General features: G+C 41.4%; 1 protein-coding gene across 2 annotated transcripts in view; it reads right to left on the minus strand.

Moving 5' to 3' along the window:
- Positions 1 to 8,307, minus strand: part of WTAP (WT1 associated protein) — a 33,893-nt gene extending 25,586 nt beyond the window's left edge. Inside the window, exon 1 of one of the 2 annotated variants that reach the window (XM_020986724.2) lies at positions 8,226 to 8,307. The gene's annotated coding sequence lies outside the window, so the exon portion shown is untranslated. Of the gene's footprint in view, positions 1 to 7,842; positions 8,030 to 8,225 lie in introns of those variants that run through there. The other variant, XM_020986723.2, reaches the window with a different exon arrangement.
- Between the last annotated feature and the right edge of the window lie 6,518 nt (positions 8,308 to 14,825).

Genomic DNA, 14,825 nt, shown 5'->3' on the forward strand with positions numbered 1-14,825 from the left:
ATTCCAATCTTCTTCCATCCCATTCCCAGTCCAGGTACTTCCAGGTATCTAGTATTTTCAATACTTTCATTGTTAATATTGCTATTTTAGCTAAACTTTCCCCTTTCCCTTTATATTACTTAGCTTGTTTCAGTAAAGCTATTTTTTTTATGTTGAATTTTCAACCTTTTCCCATGAGAAACTTATTTAAATTTATATATACTGGGGGAAAAGGGAATTTGGTTGGAGTGTAACGTGCTGGACAGGGACTAATATGAGATAAGGTGGCACAGCACCATATTGTGGAGAGAAGGCATCTCAATGCCAGGCAAGAGTGCAGGAACTTTACTGAGTACCTATGTGGACACTCAAGATTTTTGAGCAATAGAGTGACACAAACAAATCCATGTGCTTAAAAAAAAAGATTATTCTGGCAGTATAAAGAATGAGGACAGGAAGAGAGAAAAAGACTTTTATGAGATCAATTGTGACAAACTGTACACAGGGATCTTTGTGGACTCTATAATGCATTACAGAAAGGCTACTTTATTAGATCATAAATTTCTTGGGAGGAGGGACTGTCTTCTGCCTTTTTTGTATTCTCAGCACTTAGCCTAATACCTAGAATACAGCAGGTGCTCAATAAAAGATTACTGATCAATTGACCCTGCTTAGAAAACTACATATTAACATTATTTATTTCTATTGCATTTTAAATTACTTTGTTAAGTATTCCCCAGTTGTATTTTAATCTGGTTTAGGCCAGAGTAGAGCACTAAATTGGGAATACTGAAGGCTTTGTGTTTGACACCTCAGGTTTAGATGCTTATAAAGTAGGCTTGTACTAGGGTGTTGCCAGGGGAAAGAGAGAAGGGACAAATAGTTGCTAGAGATACTGGCCAGGTAGAAACAACCGGATGAAAAGACAAGTAAAAAGAAGAAATGGAGATAATACCAAGATTTTGACTGTGGAAAACTTTGTGAATGTTAGTACTGTTGACAGAAATAGTTAAGTCTGAAGGATGAGCAATTTTTGGGGGAAATGTGATGAGCTCAGTTTTGTATATGTTGAGTTTGAGGTCCTGGTAGGACATCCAGGTGATACAAGATGCCCTATAGGCAGCTTGAGATCTAGGTCTAGAGACAGAAATCACGATTGGTAATCACCTGACTTGAATTCACAGTAGAAGCTATGGAAGTGAATGAGATTCCCAAAGTAAAGAGTACAGAATGAAAAAAGGTCAAGAATAACCTTAAATAACACTCGATCTAAGGGGACAAGAAGGAAGCAATGGAAACATAAGGGAGTGTCAATAAAAGAGTTATGTCATATCTTGGCCAAAAAGTTGAGTATCCAGAAAAGAGAATGGTCAAGTATCAAATAGTGCAAAGAGGATGGGGGAGGGTAAAACCATTGGATGTAGTGATGAAGAAGTAACTTATAACCTGAGAGAGCACCTTTAGGACAGTTGCACAAAAGCCTAACTACAAGGGACTAAAGATATAGTAAGGCATGGTAAGGATGCAGAGGCATTAGGTACAGATTACCCTTTCAAGAAGTTTAGGGAAAATAGAAATGGTAGAGTAGCTGGATGAGATAGAATCAATGAATTAACAAATGTTCATTAAACATCTACTACTAACCAGGTACCATACTAACTAGGTACTGGAGGTAAGAAGAGCATGTATATAAAGTACATTCACACAAAACTGGCAGATGAGAAGGAGCCTATGAACAAAAAAGATGAAGCAGCTAAAAAAAAATCAGTCAATTTTCCTAGTTGCTAGCCTTCTGATAATGCCTTAGGGTAGGTTTGCCTATCAGTTAAAAGGGATCTTTTTGAATTATCAGTGAATTTCAATCATTTAATCCTACCTAAGTTTCTTCTTCATATGGATAATTAAGGGCTGGCTTGGGCTAACAAGAAAAATGGCTCCTTAGCCTTGGTTTTGAGAATAGGATCACAGTTTTATAACTCAAGGGACCTTTAGAGAGAGATGCAATAAGTTCAGGTTTGGCCAGCATGGAGTCAAACATCCTTTATCCCAAAGTTTACTCTATATTATAAAGTCATGGTCTCTATATTTTTCTGCTTCTCAGTCCCCTCTTCTGGCTCATCCATCCACATATTACTGCCACTCCTTCCTAACCCTTAATGTAGGTATACCTCCAAAAGAGGCTCTCTCTTGGCCCTCTTCTGTTCTCTAACTTCATGGCTTCATGGACTCCCATTAGTTTTGCTATCATCTCTAGGCAGAGGACTTCCCAGATCTATATATCTAGTCCTATAGCAACTGCTTACAGGACATTTCAAATTGGATGCCCAGTAAGCAACTCAAATACATGTCAAAAACAGAACTCAATGTGTTTTCCCCTAAAGAATTTGTGAACTTTCCTAAATCTGTCAAGTGCACCACCACCTTTCTTTTAATTTCAAAGGTTCACAACTTTAGCACTATCCCAGAGTCAGACTCTTCACTATTCCTCACCCCACAGAGCCAATCAATGATCAAACCTTGCCATTTCTACCTCCACAGCATCTTTCACAGCTGTCACTTTTCTCCACTCAGAGTCATCACTTTAGATATTCTTTAACTCTCACTTGGACAGCCATAGTGACCTCCTAATTGGTCTTCCTGCCTTGTCACTCCTACTCCAATATATCTTCTACGAAGCTTCCAATGATTTGCTAAAGTACAAATCTGACCTTGTCACTTCCTTACTTTTAATAAACTCCAGTGGCTTCCTATTGCCTCTAGGATCAAATATAAGCTCTTCTGTTTGGCATTTAAAAGCCTTTTACAAGTTAGCTACAAACTTTCCAGCCTCCATACAATATTCCTTCTCACTCTTAGTTCAATTGGCTTTGCTGTTTCTCATACACAGCACAAAAGTTCTTCCATTTCAAGACTTAGCTCAAATGCCACTTTCTACATGAAGCTCTTCCTGACTCTCCCCCTCACCAAATTCCTAATGCCCTTCCTCCTCTCTAAATTACTTTGTATATATACTTATATGTTTCATTTGAAGGAAGGTCTTTTTAATTTTTGTCTCAGTATTCCTATCACCTAGTATAGTACCTCACAGAGTAGGTGCTTAATAAATGTTTGTTGATTATATAGAATCTCAGATTTTGAGAGCTGGAAGGTACTTTGGTGGTTCTCACCAAGTCCAATTTATAATAGCAATTCCCACTATAACATAGCTGACAAGCAGCTGTTCAACTCAATTGAATCTGAGCAAGAAGGGAGGCAAAGACCCAAGGCAAATGAATTAATAAAGGATGCATGATTGAGGCCGATCCTGTATCTGAAGAACCTTAGAAAGTAATCCACTGTAATTTCCATTTTTCAAAAAAAAAAATCACTAATAAAAGGTAATTAAAATATACTACAGATATATTTATATCACCATTAGAGTAAATTTCATACAAGTAGACTTAAGGGCAAATAAGTAACTTTTAGAACCTTTTTCAATTCTGAAAAATGTTATTACTACTTTTAATAACAAATAAATAGTGTTGGAAGTACTTTACAACAGAGCACTACAGGTCAAGTGAGGGACCTGCCTAGAATGCAAAGTTGAAGGGCGAAAAAATACAAAATATGCACCTGTTATCACAACCATGACTTTAAGACAAGCAAAACTTATATTCGTCCTCTGGGTGCAAAATTAGATAATTATAGCGCTGATTCACGTTGAAAACTTACTTTAACATAGACAAAAAGAGTTAGATAAACTTAAATTTAGTTAGAAAGTTATTCTTTAAGGCCCATTATTAAAACTGAGATTGCATTTCAGAGAAATTGTTGAAAATAGTACCTCCTATTTTCTTAAGGCTTTTTTGTAGACTACTCTAAAGTGAAATCTAAGAGGAAAGGAAATCTGAATATTTAGCTTATTTTAAGACAGTTTCAGTTGGACGAAGGCGAGGTGACAGAGTGGATGGAGGTCAGATCTAAAGTTGGGAAGAATCCAGCCCCAGATTTTTCCTAGCTATGTGATCCCAGTTAATTCACCCAACCTTTGTCTCAGTTTTCTCAATTGTAAAATGGGGAGAATAAATGTGACATTCAAGTGAAATAATATTTGTAAAGCTCTTAGCATAATGCCTGGGACATAGGAGGTGCTTAACTGGAAATATTATTGCTTTAATACAGTACTGGGTTTTTCTAAGCAAGAACCACAAAAATCCCATTTGGTACACCAAAAATCATAGGCAAAATGAGGAAGTGGAAAGATGGAATGGAAAGAACACTGACCACTGCATTCATTTAGAGTCAGAGGACCTAAAACCTCATTCTGTTACTACCATGCCCAAGTGGTCTTAGGCAAGTCACAATCCATATGGGCCTCCATTTCCTGATCTGTAAAATGAGGGGGTTGGGAATACATTACCTCAAAGACTCCTTTTAGCTCAATCTATGAATCTATAGACCTTTTCTCATTCAACTTGTAAATAAAAGGTTTTTGTTAAATATAAATACTAAGACTGACTAAGGAACCCTAATATTGGCCAAATAACATTAATGTGATTTTATACCACATATTCAATTCAACAGCATTTAAGCACTACACATACAAAAGGCACTCCAGAATACAAAGACAAAAGTAAAAGTGGTTCTCTGCACAAGAATTAGTACAGTGTAGTACACAGAAGTGCCAGACTTGATGCCAGGAAGACCTGGGTTCAAAACCTACTTCTGATAGTTATTAACTGTGACCTTTACATTTGATTCATTCCTCAGTTTCCGTATGTGTAAAACGGGGATACACTTGTATCTACTTTATAGGGCTTTGGTAAGGATCAAATTAGATAAACGTTCATAAAGGTCTTTCCAAATTTTAAAGATGCTATGTAAATCTTGTTATTAAGGACCTTACTATTTTCCAGAAGGACACATGTACCCAAATACAACATAAGTCAAGGAAGGAGAGAATAAAAACAATTAGGGGGTTATCAGAAAAGGTTTTCTATAAGAGGTAGCACTTGAGGTTTGCCTAGAAGGAAGTTAAGGATTCTCAGAGAAGTAAGGAGGGAATGCATTCCAGGAACATGGGACAGTTTGTGCAAAGGCCCGGAGGCAGGGAATGGAATGCTACGTTCAGGGAACAGCGAAGGCCAGTCTGGCTGGAACAAACAGCCTACGAAAGGGAGTCATGTGAATTCCGCAAAGGTAAGCTAGAGCCAGACTGCAAAGTGTTTTAAATGCCAAGCTGTGAAGAACGAATTTTAGGCAAAAGGGATTCTTAAGCAGGTTACTGACAAGCTCAATTCTTTGCTTTAGGAAGACTATTTTGGTAGCTGTGTAAGGCAGATTGGAAAAGGAACTGCCTGGTTGCAGGGATTCTTATTGAGAGGCTACCAGCAATATCTAGTAGAAAAGTGATGGAGGTCTGAACTAGGATGATCTTTTAATCCCAAAGCTGGTAGACACAAGTGTATCAACAAATGGCTGCAAAGATAATGGGAGTAGGCATGGTTTAAATATTAGATAGATGTGAAAATCCTATGGATTTCAATCCAAGAGCTATGGCTTGCCTATGATATGGCTGTGAATCTATGATGACTAGCTGGCACAGTGGCCACAGCACTAGAGTTGGGCAGACCTGAGTTCAAAACTCAGACACTAAATGTATGACCTGTTTATCTCAGTTTTTTTTCAACTTTAAAATGGGGATAATAATAGCATCTACTTCACAAGGTTGTTGTGAGGATCAGATATTTGCCAAGTGCTCAGCACTGTGCCTGGTATGCAGTAGGTGCTTTTAAAAAACTTGTCCCCCAGACTTCCCCAGTTTCTCCATCAGTGAATTGGGTGAGCACTGCTTATTCAGTTACCTACTTCATACTAATAAAACATAGAATGATGAAAGTAATCTGTAAACATACACTTATTCTAAAATAAGTAATATACCCTCATAAATCCTTAAACTTTAACCTTTATGTTATAGCAACAACAGAAGGCCTGGGTTCTGAACTGAAGTTACTAATTTGCTTTTTTAATCTTGGCCTCAGTTTTCCAAATGAAGTTTGATTAATCTTTCACATAGCTCTCAACTGTAAAAAAAAAACCCCAAAAAAACAACTTAGTAACTTCATCTGTGGAATGGACCCAATGTTGGAAGTATGCTGGAACAATGGAAAAAATACTGAACTAGGGAGTCAGAACACACAGATTATAGTTCTGGCTCCACTATTATCACAATTATGCAACCCTGGATAAAATCAGTAGCCAAACCCTCTTGTAAGCTTTAGTTTCTTCATTTGGGGAAAATGGGGATAAATTATTTGCTCTGCCTAGGGATCAATGGGTTGGGTATAAAACTAAAATTATGAAAATGCTCTGCAAAAAGTACATGAAACTAGTTTCTTCCTCTCTCCTCAGTCAAAATATGACATATAATACTCGATAAATATCGTTTCAAAAAAGTGAAAGGAGATGGAACAGGTCTCTCCTATTACTTAAAATGGGACCATACCTGCACTACTCGGAACTAAAAGAAAAATTAGAGAACTAGCATGATACTCTTTCAAGAAACTAAAAGCCCAGAGAAATTAAGTGGCTTGCTCAATGACAAGTATCCAAGTCATGGTTCAAACTCAGGTCTTTCAAAACCAAATTCAAATATTATTTCCTATAACAGTCACTTAAAGGCATAGTAACTACAGAAAACACAATCAAAAGAACATTTTTCTAAAAACTGTTCATATGTTGCCAATAAAAACTTTACCACTCAGAAAATGCTTAATTTATCACTAAGAAAAAAATTAAGTGGCTGGAAGTTTAAGACAGGAGAAAAGAGGCTGGTGGGTGGAGGTGGGGTTCCTATGATTTTCATTTATCCTCTACAGTAGCTAGGTAATTTAAACAACACTCAATCAGTTTAAGAGCAAGATGTAATACACAGGACTCTAAGAACTCAAACCACAATGCACTATTTAAAATATTTGCTACCCGAGGAGAAAAGCCATATTAACCCCCTACAACTAATATTACCTGCAAGTTTAATAGATTTTTATAAGACCAAGTATCAAATTAAAGAGTGTCAAAAATTCAAGACACTCTGACACCTACTTTTTCCTTCCCCCAAACTATTTATACAAAACGATCCTCATCTAAAAATGAGCGGGGTGAGGGAGGAGGCATGGGATCCCGAAGAAGTTTCAAGATGTAAACAAATTAATACTTCTTCAAAGCTACTTTGTTTTCCGTGCCCATGGATTAAAGCTCATTCTAGCTCTTAAGTATGTGAAAACTCCTGGGGGGTGGGGGTGGGCAAAGAGAAGTCCATTAGCGTTCCCAAAGGCTATTTTTTTGTTAGGATAAATTTGAATTCAGTCTCCCCAGGAAAAACAAACAAAGCCAAACGTTTACTTTTTTTGCGTAGTTACATTTTTTTAAACCCCAGACGGCCCAGAATTCGGCCCAACGTGGCGGGAGCGGAGAGGACAGAAGCTGGGATTTTCGAGCACCGGCCAGTGGGGCAGCGGGAGCTCCGTGCGACCGGCCGCGGCTGCAGCGACCCAGCTCCCGCACCCACGGGCCGGCCATCGGTCCGCCCGCCCGCCTTCCACCGCAGACACCGAGCGGGGAGGGAGGACAGGCTAAAATGGCCTCGGGCAGCAGCGTCCGCGTCCCCGCATCAAAGGAGGCGAAGCAGTTAACGGAGTCGGCGGCCCCGCAGGCCCCGGCTCCTCCAAGCCCTCCCGGGGCTGGCCCCCACGCCGGAGGGAGCGGCCTGACCGGCCGGGCGAGGCCCGGGTGGGGCGGAAGGGGGGGCGTCGAGAGGGACGCGGTCGCTCCGGGCCCGAGGTGGGCGAGGTCTGTTCCGGCGACCGCCCCGCGTCCCGCACTTACCTCTCCACGCCGTAGCCGCCGCGGCCGCCGCCGGCTTGTCACATAGACCGGCCCGGGCGCCGACCCCCTCGCGTACGGACAGACGGACGGAGCGGCGGGCGGCCGGGCTCGGGCGACCGCACCACCCCAAGCCGCCTGGGTGCCCTCGGCCCCAGCGACGGCTCCCCCTCCCCCTCCCGCCGCAGAGACAGGCTCTCCCCTTTATTTGCGGGTCTCGCTGCTACAAAATGGCGCTGGAGGAGGAAATGAGGCTCCGTCACCCCCCCCCACCCCCTTCCCTTCCTCGTCTTCCCGCTCCTCCCGCCGGGCGGCTCCGCCCCCAGCCCCTCGGCCCCGCCCCCTCCCTCCTCTAGTCTCCTCTGGTCCGGGCCGGGCTAACTCACCGGGAGGTCGAGGCTGCCGACGAGTCGCCTTCGCTTCCAGCCGCAGTTCGCGGCGGCTACAAGCGGGTGGGCCGCCCGCCCTCGCCACGCCGCTCCCGGGGGCGGGGGAAGGAGGCGGCAAGCGGCGGCAGCAGCCTCAACGGGAGCTAGTTCGGGCGGCGGTGGAGGCTTCGCTCCCGCCCCCCGCCACGGAGCCCAAGCTGAGGAGCCTGGAGCGGCCACCCAGCCGGCCCAGTGACGGGTGGGGGGGGATGTCGCGGACGTGGAGGGATGGGGTCAAGGAGGGAGGCGGGCGGAGAGTGAGGGAGGAGAGAAGGTTGGAGTTCAGCCGCAAAGCATCCTGGGAGAAGCGGCGGGGGGGTGGGGTGGGTTTCGCCTACCCCGTGGGGCGGGCCGGCGCGGGGAAGGAACGTTCCCCGGGGTCGCCACCTGCGGCTGCTGGAGGGCGCCCGACCGCGGAGGAATCCTCAGAAACTCGGTGATTGGCTGTCTTTTCGAAAGCTCGCGAGGAACCATTAGTCCGTGGTGTTCGTTCGCGCGCTTGTGTTCTGGCCGCAGGCAAGCTTGCTCACTGGTCGGAGCAGCCCTTGTGGGGCTGCTGCCGTGGCTTGTGATGTTTTGAGGAACTTTGAGACTTGTATCACTCCTATATGACATTGTCGTGAGAGTGGAACTGCTCCTCGGGCTGCCCCCGACCGCCTGCCTCGACCGCCTGCCTCGGGAGCCGGGGAAGGCGGACGGGCCATTGTTCTCACACAGACTTGGTTGCAGAAGCGGGTTATCGAGCTCACACCCACCGTCGAGGAAATAAATGCTAACAAGGGGCTATGACTGACCGCCCGTCCCCCAGGAACTACAGGCTTTGGGTGTAATTGTATTCTATCGTTCCAAATTTACTGAAATAAAGTTCACTACGAAGAAGCCAACCAAGTTAGACTCAGCGAAATCCCTTTGTTTTATTTTTATTCTTTTTCTTTCCAGAATAGAACCTAGAAAGGGCTTTAAATAAATATGTACCTTAATCTGTACTAAGTACTTATCAAATCATTCCTCTAGTAGATGTCTCTGCACAAAAACTCAGTGAGCTGACAAAAAAGCTGGTCTGAGTTGATTCATTAGGATAAAATTAAAGGTCAGATATGCTTTGTCGAAGGAAATGGAGGAAGTTCCTATTAACAGCACAAAGGAGTGATAAAATTAACAGTCGTTGCTGAAAAGTAATGATCATACTGAAAAACATTTATTTAGCTTTCATATACGGTTTTCCCCAACTTAATACGAAAATGAAATTGCTTTTCTAATAATCCTGGGAAACCTTTTAGGGTACTATCTTTTTAGCAACCTCGAATTAGTGGAATCATGAAGTTTTAAAGCTGTGAAGGGAACTTCAGTATTGTATAGCCCTTTGCAACTTGGCTCCAGTCTATCTTTCTAGGCTCTTTGGACATAACTAACCCACCTTACGCTGTGTGATCAAACTAAACTGGCCCCCTCTCTGTTCCTCACACATCTCTGCTTTTGTGCTGGCTGTTCCCCATGAACGGAATTCACACCATTCTCAGCTCCACTTTATGGAATTCCTTTCTTCCAGATGCAGTTCAAATACATAAAGCATTTACTAATCCCCCAACTGCTAGTGCCCTCTCAAACTATCTTGTATTTATTTGCATTTTCTTTATACTTATTCAGTATGTATTTGTTGTCTCCCCGTTAGAATGTAAATCTCTTTTGAGCATCGTTAGTTTCATTGTATTTGTATCCCCACGGATACTCTGCCCAGGAGTATATTCGGTATTCTGGGAGGACTAGCACCTCAGGTGTGAGGGCTTTCAGAGCTCTTTTCAGGCTGCTCATTCACCTTTGCTGTCCCACTCTCACTTGTGGCTCCAAGAAGCTGTAGCAAGGACAGCTGCCATACCCTGGTTAAAAAAAAAAAAAGGTCTTGGCAGACTGGCTAAACCAAGTTGAGAGTAACTGACAGGGTTAGTGGGTTAGGGGGATGATGGTCTACCCCAAGCATGTGAAAATTCCCCCGTGAAATGAGCAGATGAGAACACTTTGTTCCAAAGGCTATGAAGGTGCTGTGGAGTGCTTAGACCTTGATGAGACATCGAAAATGCCAAAATCATCCACTGTATCCAGGGTCATGGCAAGATTCATCCTGACTGGTTTTGTCACTGGGCTTTGATTACTGTGGGAGAGTCTGACAACTTTGTGCAACCTTGCCTCACTGAAATCCAATTCACAGGTTAGTCAAGACATCATGTGATGTCACTGATCTCCTTCAAAAAAAAGAAAGATGAACCATAGCAATATCTGTGAGGGCAGCTAGATAGTGAAGCAGAGAGGAAGATCTGAGTTCAAATCCAGCCTCAAACACTAGTAGTGTGATGCTGGGCAAGTCACTTAACCCTGTTTGCCTCAGTTCCTCATCCGTAAAATGAGCTAGAGAAAGAAATGGCAAACCATTCCAGTATCTGCCAAAAACTAAAACCAAATGGGGTCACAATACAACTGAAACAACTGAACAACAAAATCCCCAAGGCCTACTTCAGTGCCCCCCAACATAGGAAGCAGTAAATACATGTTTGCTCTGTATGTTTGATTTTTTTCAGTCATGTCCAGTTCTTCATGACCCTATTTTGGGACTTTCTTGGCAAAGATACTGTAGTGGTTGCCACTTCCTTCTCCCACTCATTTTACAGATGAGGAAACTGAGGCAAATAGGGTTAAATAACCTATCCAGGGTCACACAATAACTGTCATCCAGATTTGAACTCTGGAAGGAGTCTTTCTGATTCCAGGCCTGGTGCTCTATTCTCCACCTAGCTGCCCTTAAATACTTTAAAGTGTTTTTTAAAAAAGACCCTTTAAAATGTTTTATATTAATCTAGTTAGAATTTTTTCATCAAAATTCCTTCTGCTCCCACACTTAACTATTGCTTAACATGTACTTTTTAAAATTTCACTTTGTAAAGGTTTGATTTGGAGTCCTCTTATCACCTTGGTGAGATTATAGGGAGGTTAGCCCATCAAACAAATCATATCTTCTCATTGAAGGTGAACAAAAGGATTCACTGGCACCTCCTGAAGGGCAGGTCTTATTGACAAGGACTGTTTCTATATGTACTTGTTGGCTTGGACTCCTGTTCCCTGAGCTTAGGGGGAAGAGCTCTGTGTGGACAGGAAATGAGTTGAAGCCCACTGCCATGGAGCAGGTTGTTCAGAATAACCAGCTTTTGAAAGCGAGTTTTCATCAAGGACTTGACCAGAGCTTTCCCTTTTCTCCCTTCTGGAGAAACCCTAAGAGTATAGCAGAACTAAGAGTGCTTAAGATGTTAGTGGATGCTTTGGGAAAGAGGCATTAGGCACATTATGAAATGCATGCGCTCAGGCACACAGGCATGAGAAGAAAAATCCTGGACACCAGAGACTTGATTTACCTCAGCCCCAGAGATATAAGCCTTTATGAAAAGAAACTGAGTAGCAGTTGGAATTTGGGCAGTGTGTCATGGTATCAGAGCATCATAGCTCTAAAGTTAAAAGGGACTTTAGAGAGTATGGAGTCAATCCACCTTCACTTTATAGATGAAGAAACTGAGCCCAGAGAGGTTTAGCTACTTGCCACAACTGCACAGCTGGTGTTCAGAATTCAAACTCAGGTCCTGTGATTTCAAGTTCAGTGCTCTTTCCACTGTACCATGCAGCCTTAAGAATTGCTGGAGAGACATATAACAAAGGTAGACCGTGTGCTTTCCCTTGTGGGCCAAGAGAAAAGTTCTTTGGCAGTATTCAGTTGTTGGCCCCACCCTTAAAGAGGCAAAAGCCTTTCAACCACTGGGCAGCCATGCTGGGGCAATTACTAAGCTAAGTGGTGAGAGTCCTTGAGGAATGCCTCCCAAGTAGTAATGTAACAGGAAAGGGATTCCTTGGGCAGAAACCCCCCTCAGGGGTTGCCTTACAGATAACCCCAGGTTCAAGAGTTTGGGGATCTATCTAGCCTTCTATTGAGAGAAGGGAAATTTCCTAAGAAGCATGCTTCAGAGAAAGATTCCAGTATCTGTGGCCCCAGTCCTGGGACAAACAGTATAAGGGACTAGAATTATAATGTGGAAGTTTCAGGTGATATGATTAAGGGCAAGGTGTTTACTCCTTTCCGGGCCTGTGCTGTGTATGAGTGAACACAAGCACTCTTTTCTGCCTTGGAACTCTGAGGAAGACTGTGTCTGAAAAAAGAATTCGGATTTCTGGGTTTTGGCTTATAATATAAGAATGATATGTTCCTGACCAGGGATGTAGTTTTACAAACCTAATCAAAAGGTCTTTACCCCTATAAAAAAGTGGAGAGGAAAAAATGGCTTGTGTTATCTATCCAGATACTAGTAGATACAATGTAAGAAACAGAATAGCAATAGATATGCCCAGATATTCACAGGAGAAAAATTCAAGAAAGGAGGTAGCAGTTAAACCTATAGCCTCAGATATCTGTTCTCAAATGCACAAAGCATGAGTAATAGGCAAAGTGAACTAGAGATAATGACTTAGGGATGTAAACGACCCCATTGATATGGTGGGATGAGATTCATGACTAGAATATGACTGTGAAAAGGTAAACCTCATTCAAAAGGACCAGAACAGGTAAAGGAAAGGATAATGGAATTTTATTATATATTATCCATTATTTTCCAATAAAATCAGAGGCGAAACAAGAATGTCCACTGTCACCACTCTTGATGTAATACTAGAAATGCTAGCTATAGCAACAAGATAAGAAAAAGAAATTGAGAGAATAATCACAAGTAAAGAAGGAATAAAATGATGTTGTAAGGAAGAATTAGAACCAATAGAAGGAACCACAAGAAAGACAAAACAAAACAAAATGAAGAAAAAAGCGGCAAATAGTATGCTTCGATCTGCATTCAAACTCCATAGTTCTCTCTTATTTGTGAAAGATCATATCATAAACAAATTAGAGAAACATGGTAGAAAATTCTTTATAAGATCTATGGATAGAAGAAAGGTTCAAAGAGGATCATAGAAGATAAAAATGAATAATTTTGATGACATAAAATCAAAATGCTTTTGTACAAACAAATCCAATAAAGCTAAGATGAAAAGGGAAAGAAGTAAGAGGAAATCATTGCAGCAAGTTTCTCTGATAAGATTGTCATTTCTAAGATATATAAGGAATTTATTTAAATTTATCAGAATAAGAGCTGTTCCTCAATTGATAAATGTTTTATGGATATAAACAGGTTAGTTTCAAGAGAAGAAACCCAGGCCATCTATAGCCATTAGGGAAAAAATGCTCCAAATCATTACTGATTAGAGAAATACTAAAGCAATTTTGAGTTTATACTTCATACCTATCAGAGTGGCAAAGATGACAAAAAAGGAAAATGATAAATGTTGGAGGGATTATGGGAAAACAGCCACATTGATGTACTGTTGGTAGAGCTATACATGAGTACAACTAGTCTGGAAAGCAATTTGGAATTATACATAAAAAGTAACCAAGCAGTGCATGCCCTTTGATCCAGTTATATCACTACTAGGCCTATATCCAAAAAAGATCAAAGAAAGAGGAAAAGTTCCTATGATGTACAAAAATATTTATAGCAGCTCTTTTTGTGGTGTCAAAAAAAATGGAAATGAGAAGGATACCAACTAACTGAGGCATAGCTGAGTAAATCATGGTATATTAATGTGATAAATACCACTGTGCTGTAAGAAATGAGATGATTTCAAACACTGTAAAGACAAATAATTTTGAAAGCTGTAAGAATTATGATCAATACAATGACCAACCCTGATTTCAGAGGACTGATGATGGAACATGTTACTTACTTCCTGATAGATAACAGATTTAGAGTACAGAATGAAACATATTGACTATATATATTTGTTACAAGGAAAGTGGTTTTTTTTCCCCCTCTTTTTGGAGCGCTTTGAAATAGGGAATTTGGGGGATGATACAGATATGGAATACTGCATACACATTCAGATAAGGTCATTGTATTGTTAGTTTTGCTTAAATATGTGACCTGTTACAGGAAAACTCACAGAATAGGGGTGATCTGGAAATGTTTGTAATATAAAAATAAAATGAGTCAACGAACCTTAAAAAATAAGATATGCTCATTCAAAGAAATCCAGGGAGCATTGAAAAAGTATGTTGGAGATCATCTAGGTGGAGAACAAGAGAGAGAAATAAAAGCAATATTATAATCAGACCAATTGAATATAAATAGGAAAGAGATGAGAAGTTCCAGGAACAGATCATTTAGTCCAATGCCATGAAATTACAGATGAGAAAATTAAAGCCCAGAGAGGTTAAGTTACTTGGTCAGACAGGTAATAAGAGCTGAGATCTGAACTTGGGTCTTCTAAGTCCAGATTTATCATTCTTCCCACTGTGCCACACTGCCTCAAGCCTATGGCCTAAAATTCTATAGAAGAATTCAGCTAAGGAGGTATGGGAAGCTCCAAAGAATAAAAATCTGAAGGTACAAAAGGAAATAATTCCAATGAGGAGAAAAAGAGATGATTATCTAGAAAGACTGATACAGATTCATGGGGACCTAGCTCATCAACTCTGAT

This window comes from Phascolarctos cinereus, unplaced genomic scaffold (assembly GCF_003287225.1).
Source record: "Phascolarctos cinereus isolate Bilbo 61053 unplaced genomic scaffold, phaCin_HiC Scaffold_5;HRSCAF=322, whole genome shotgun sequence".
Lineage (NCBI taxonomy): Eukaryota > Metazoa > Chordata > Mammalia > Diprotodontia > Phascolarctidae > Phascolarctos > Phascolarctos cinereus.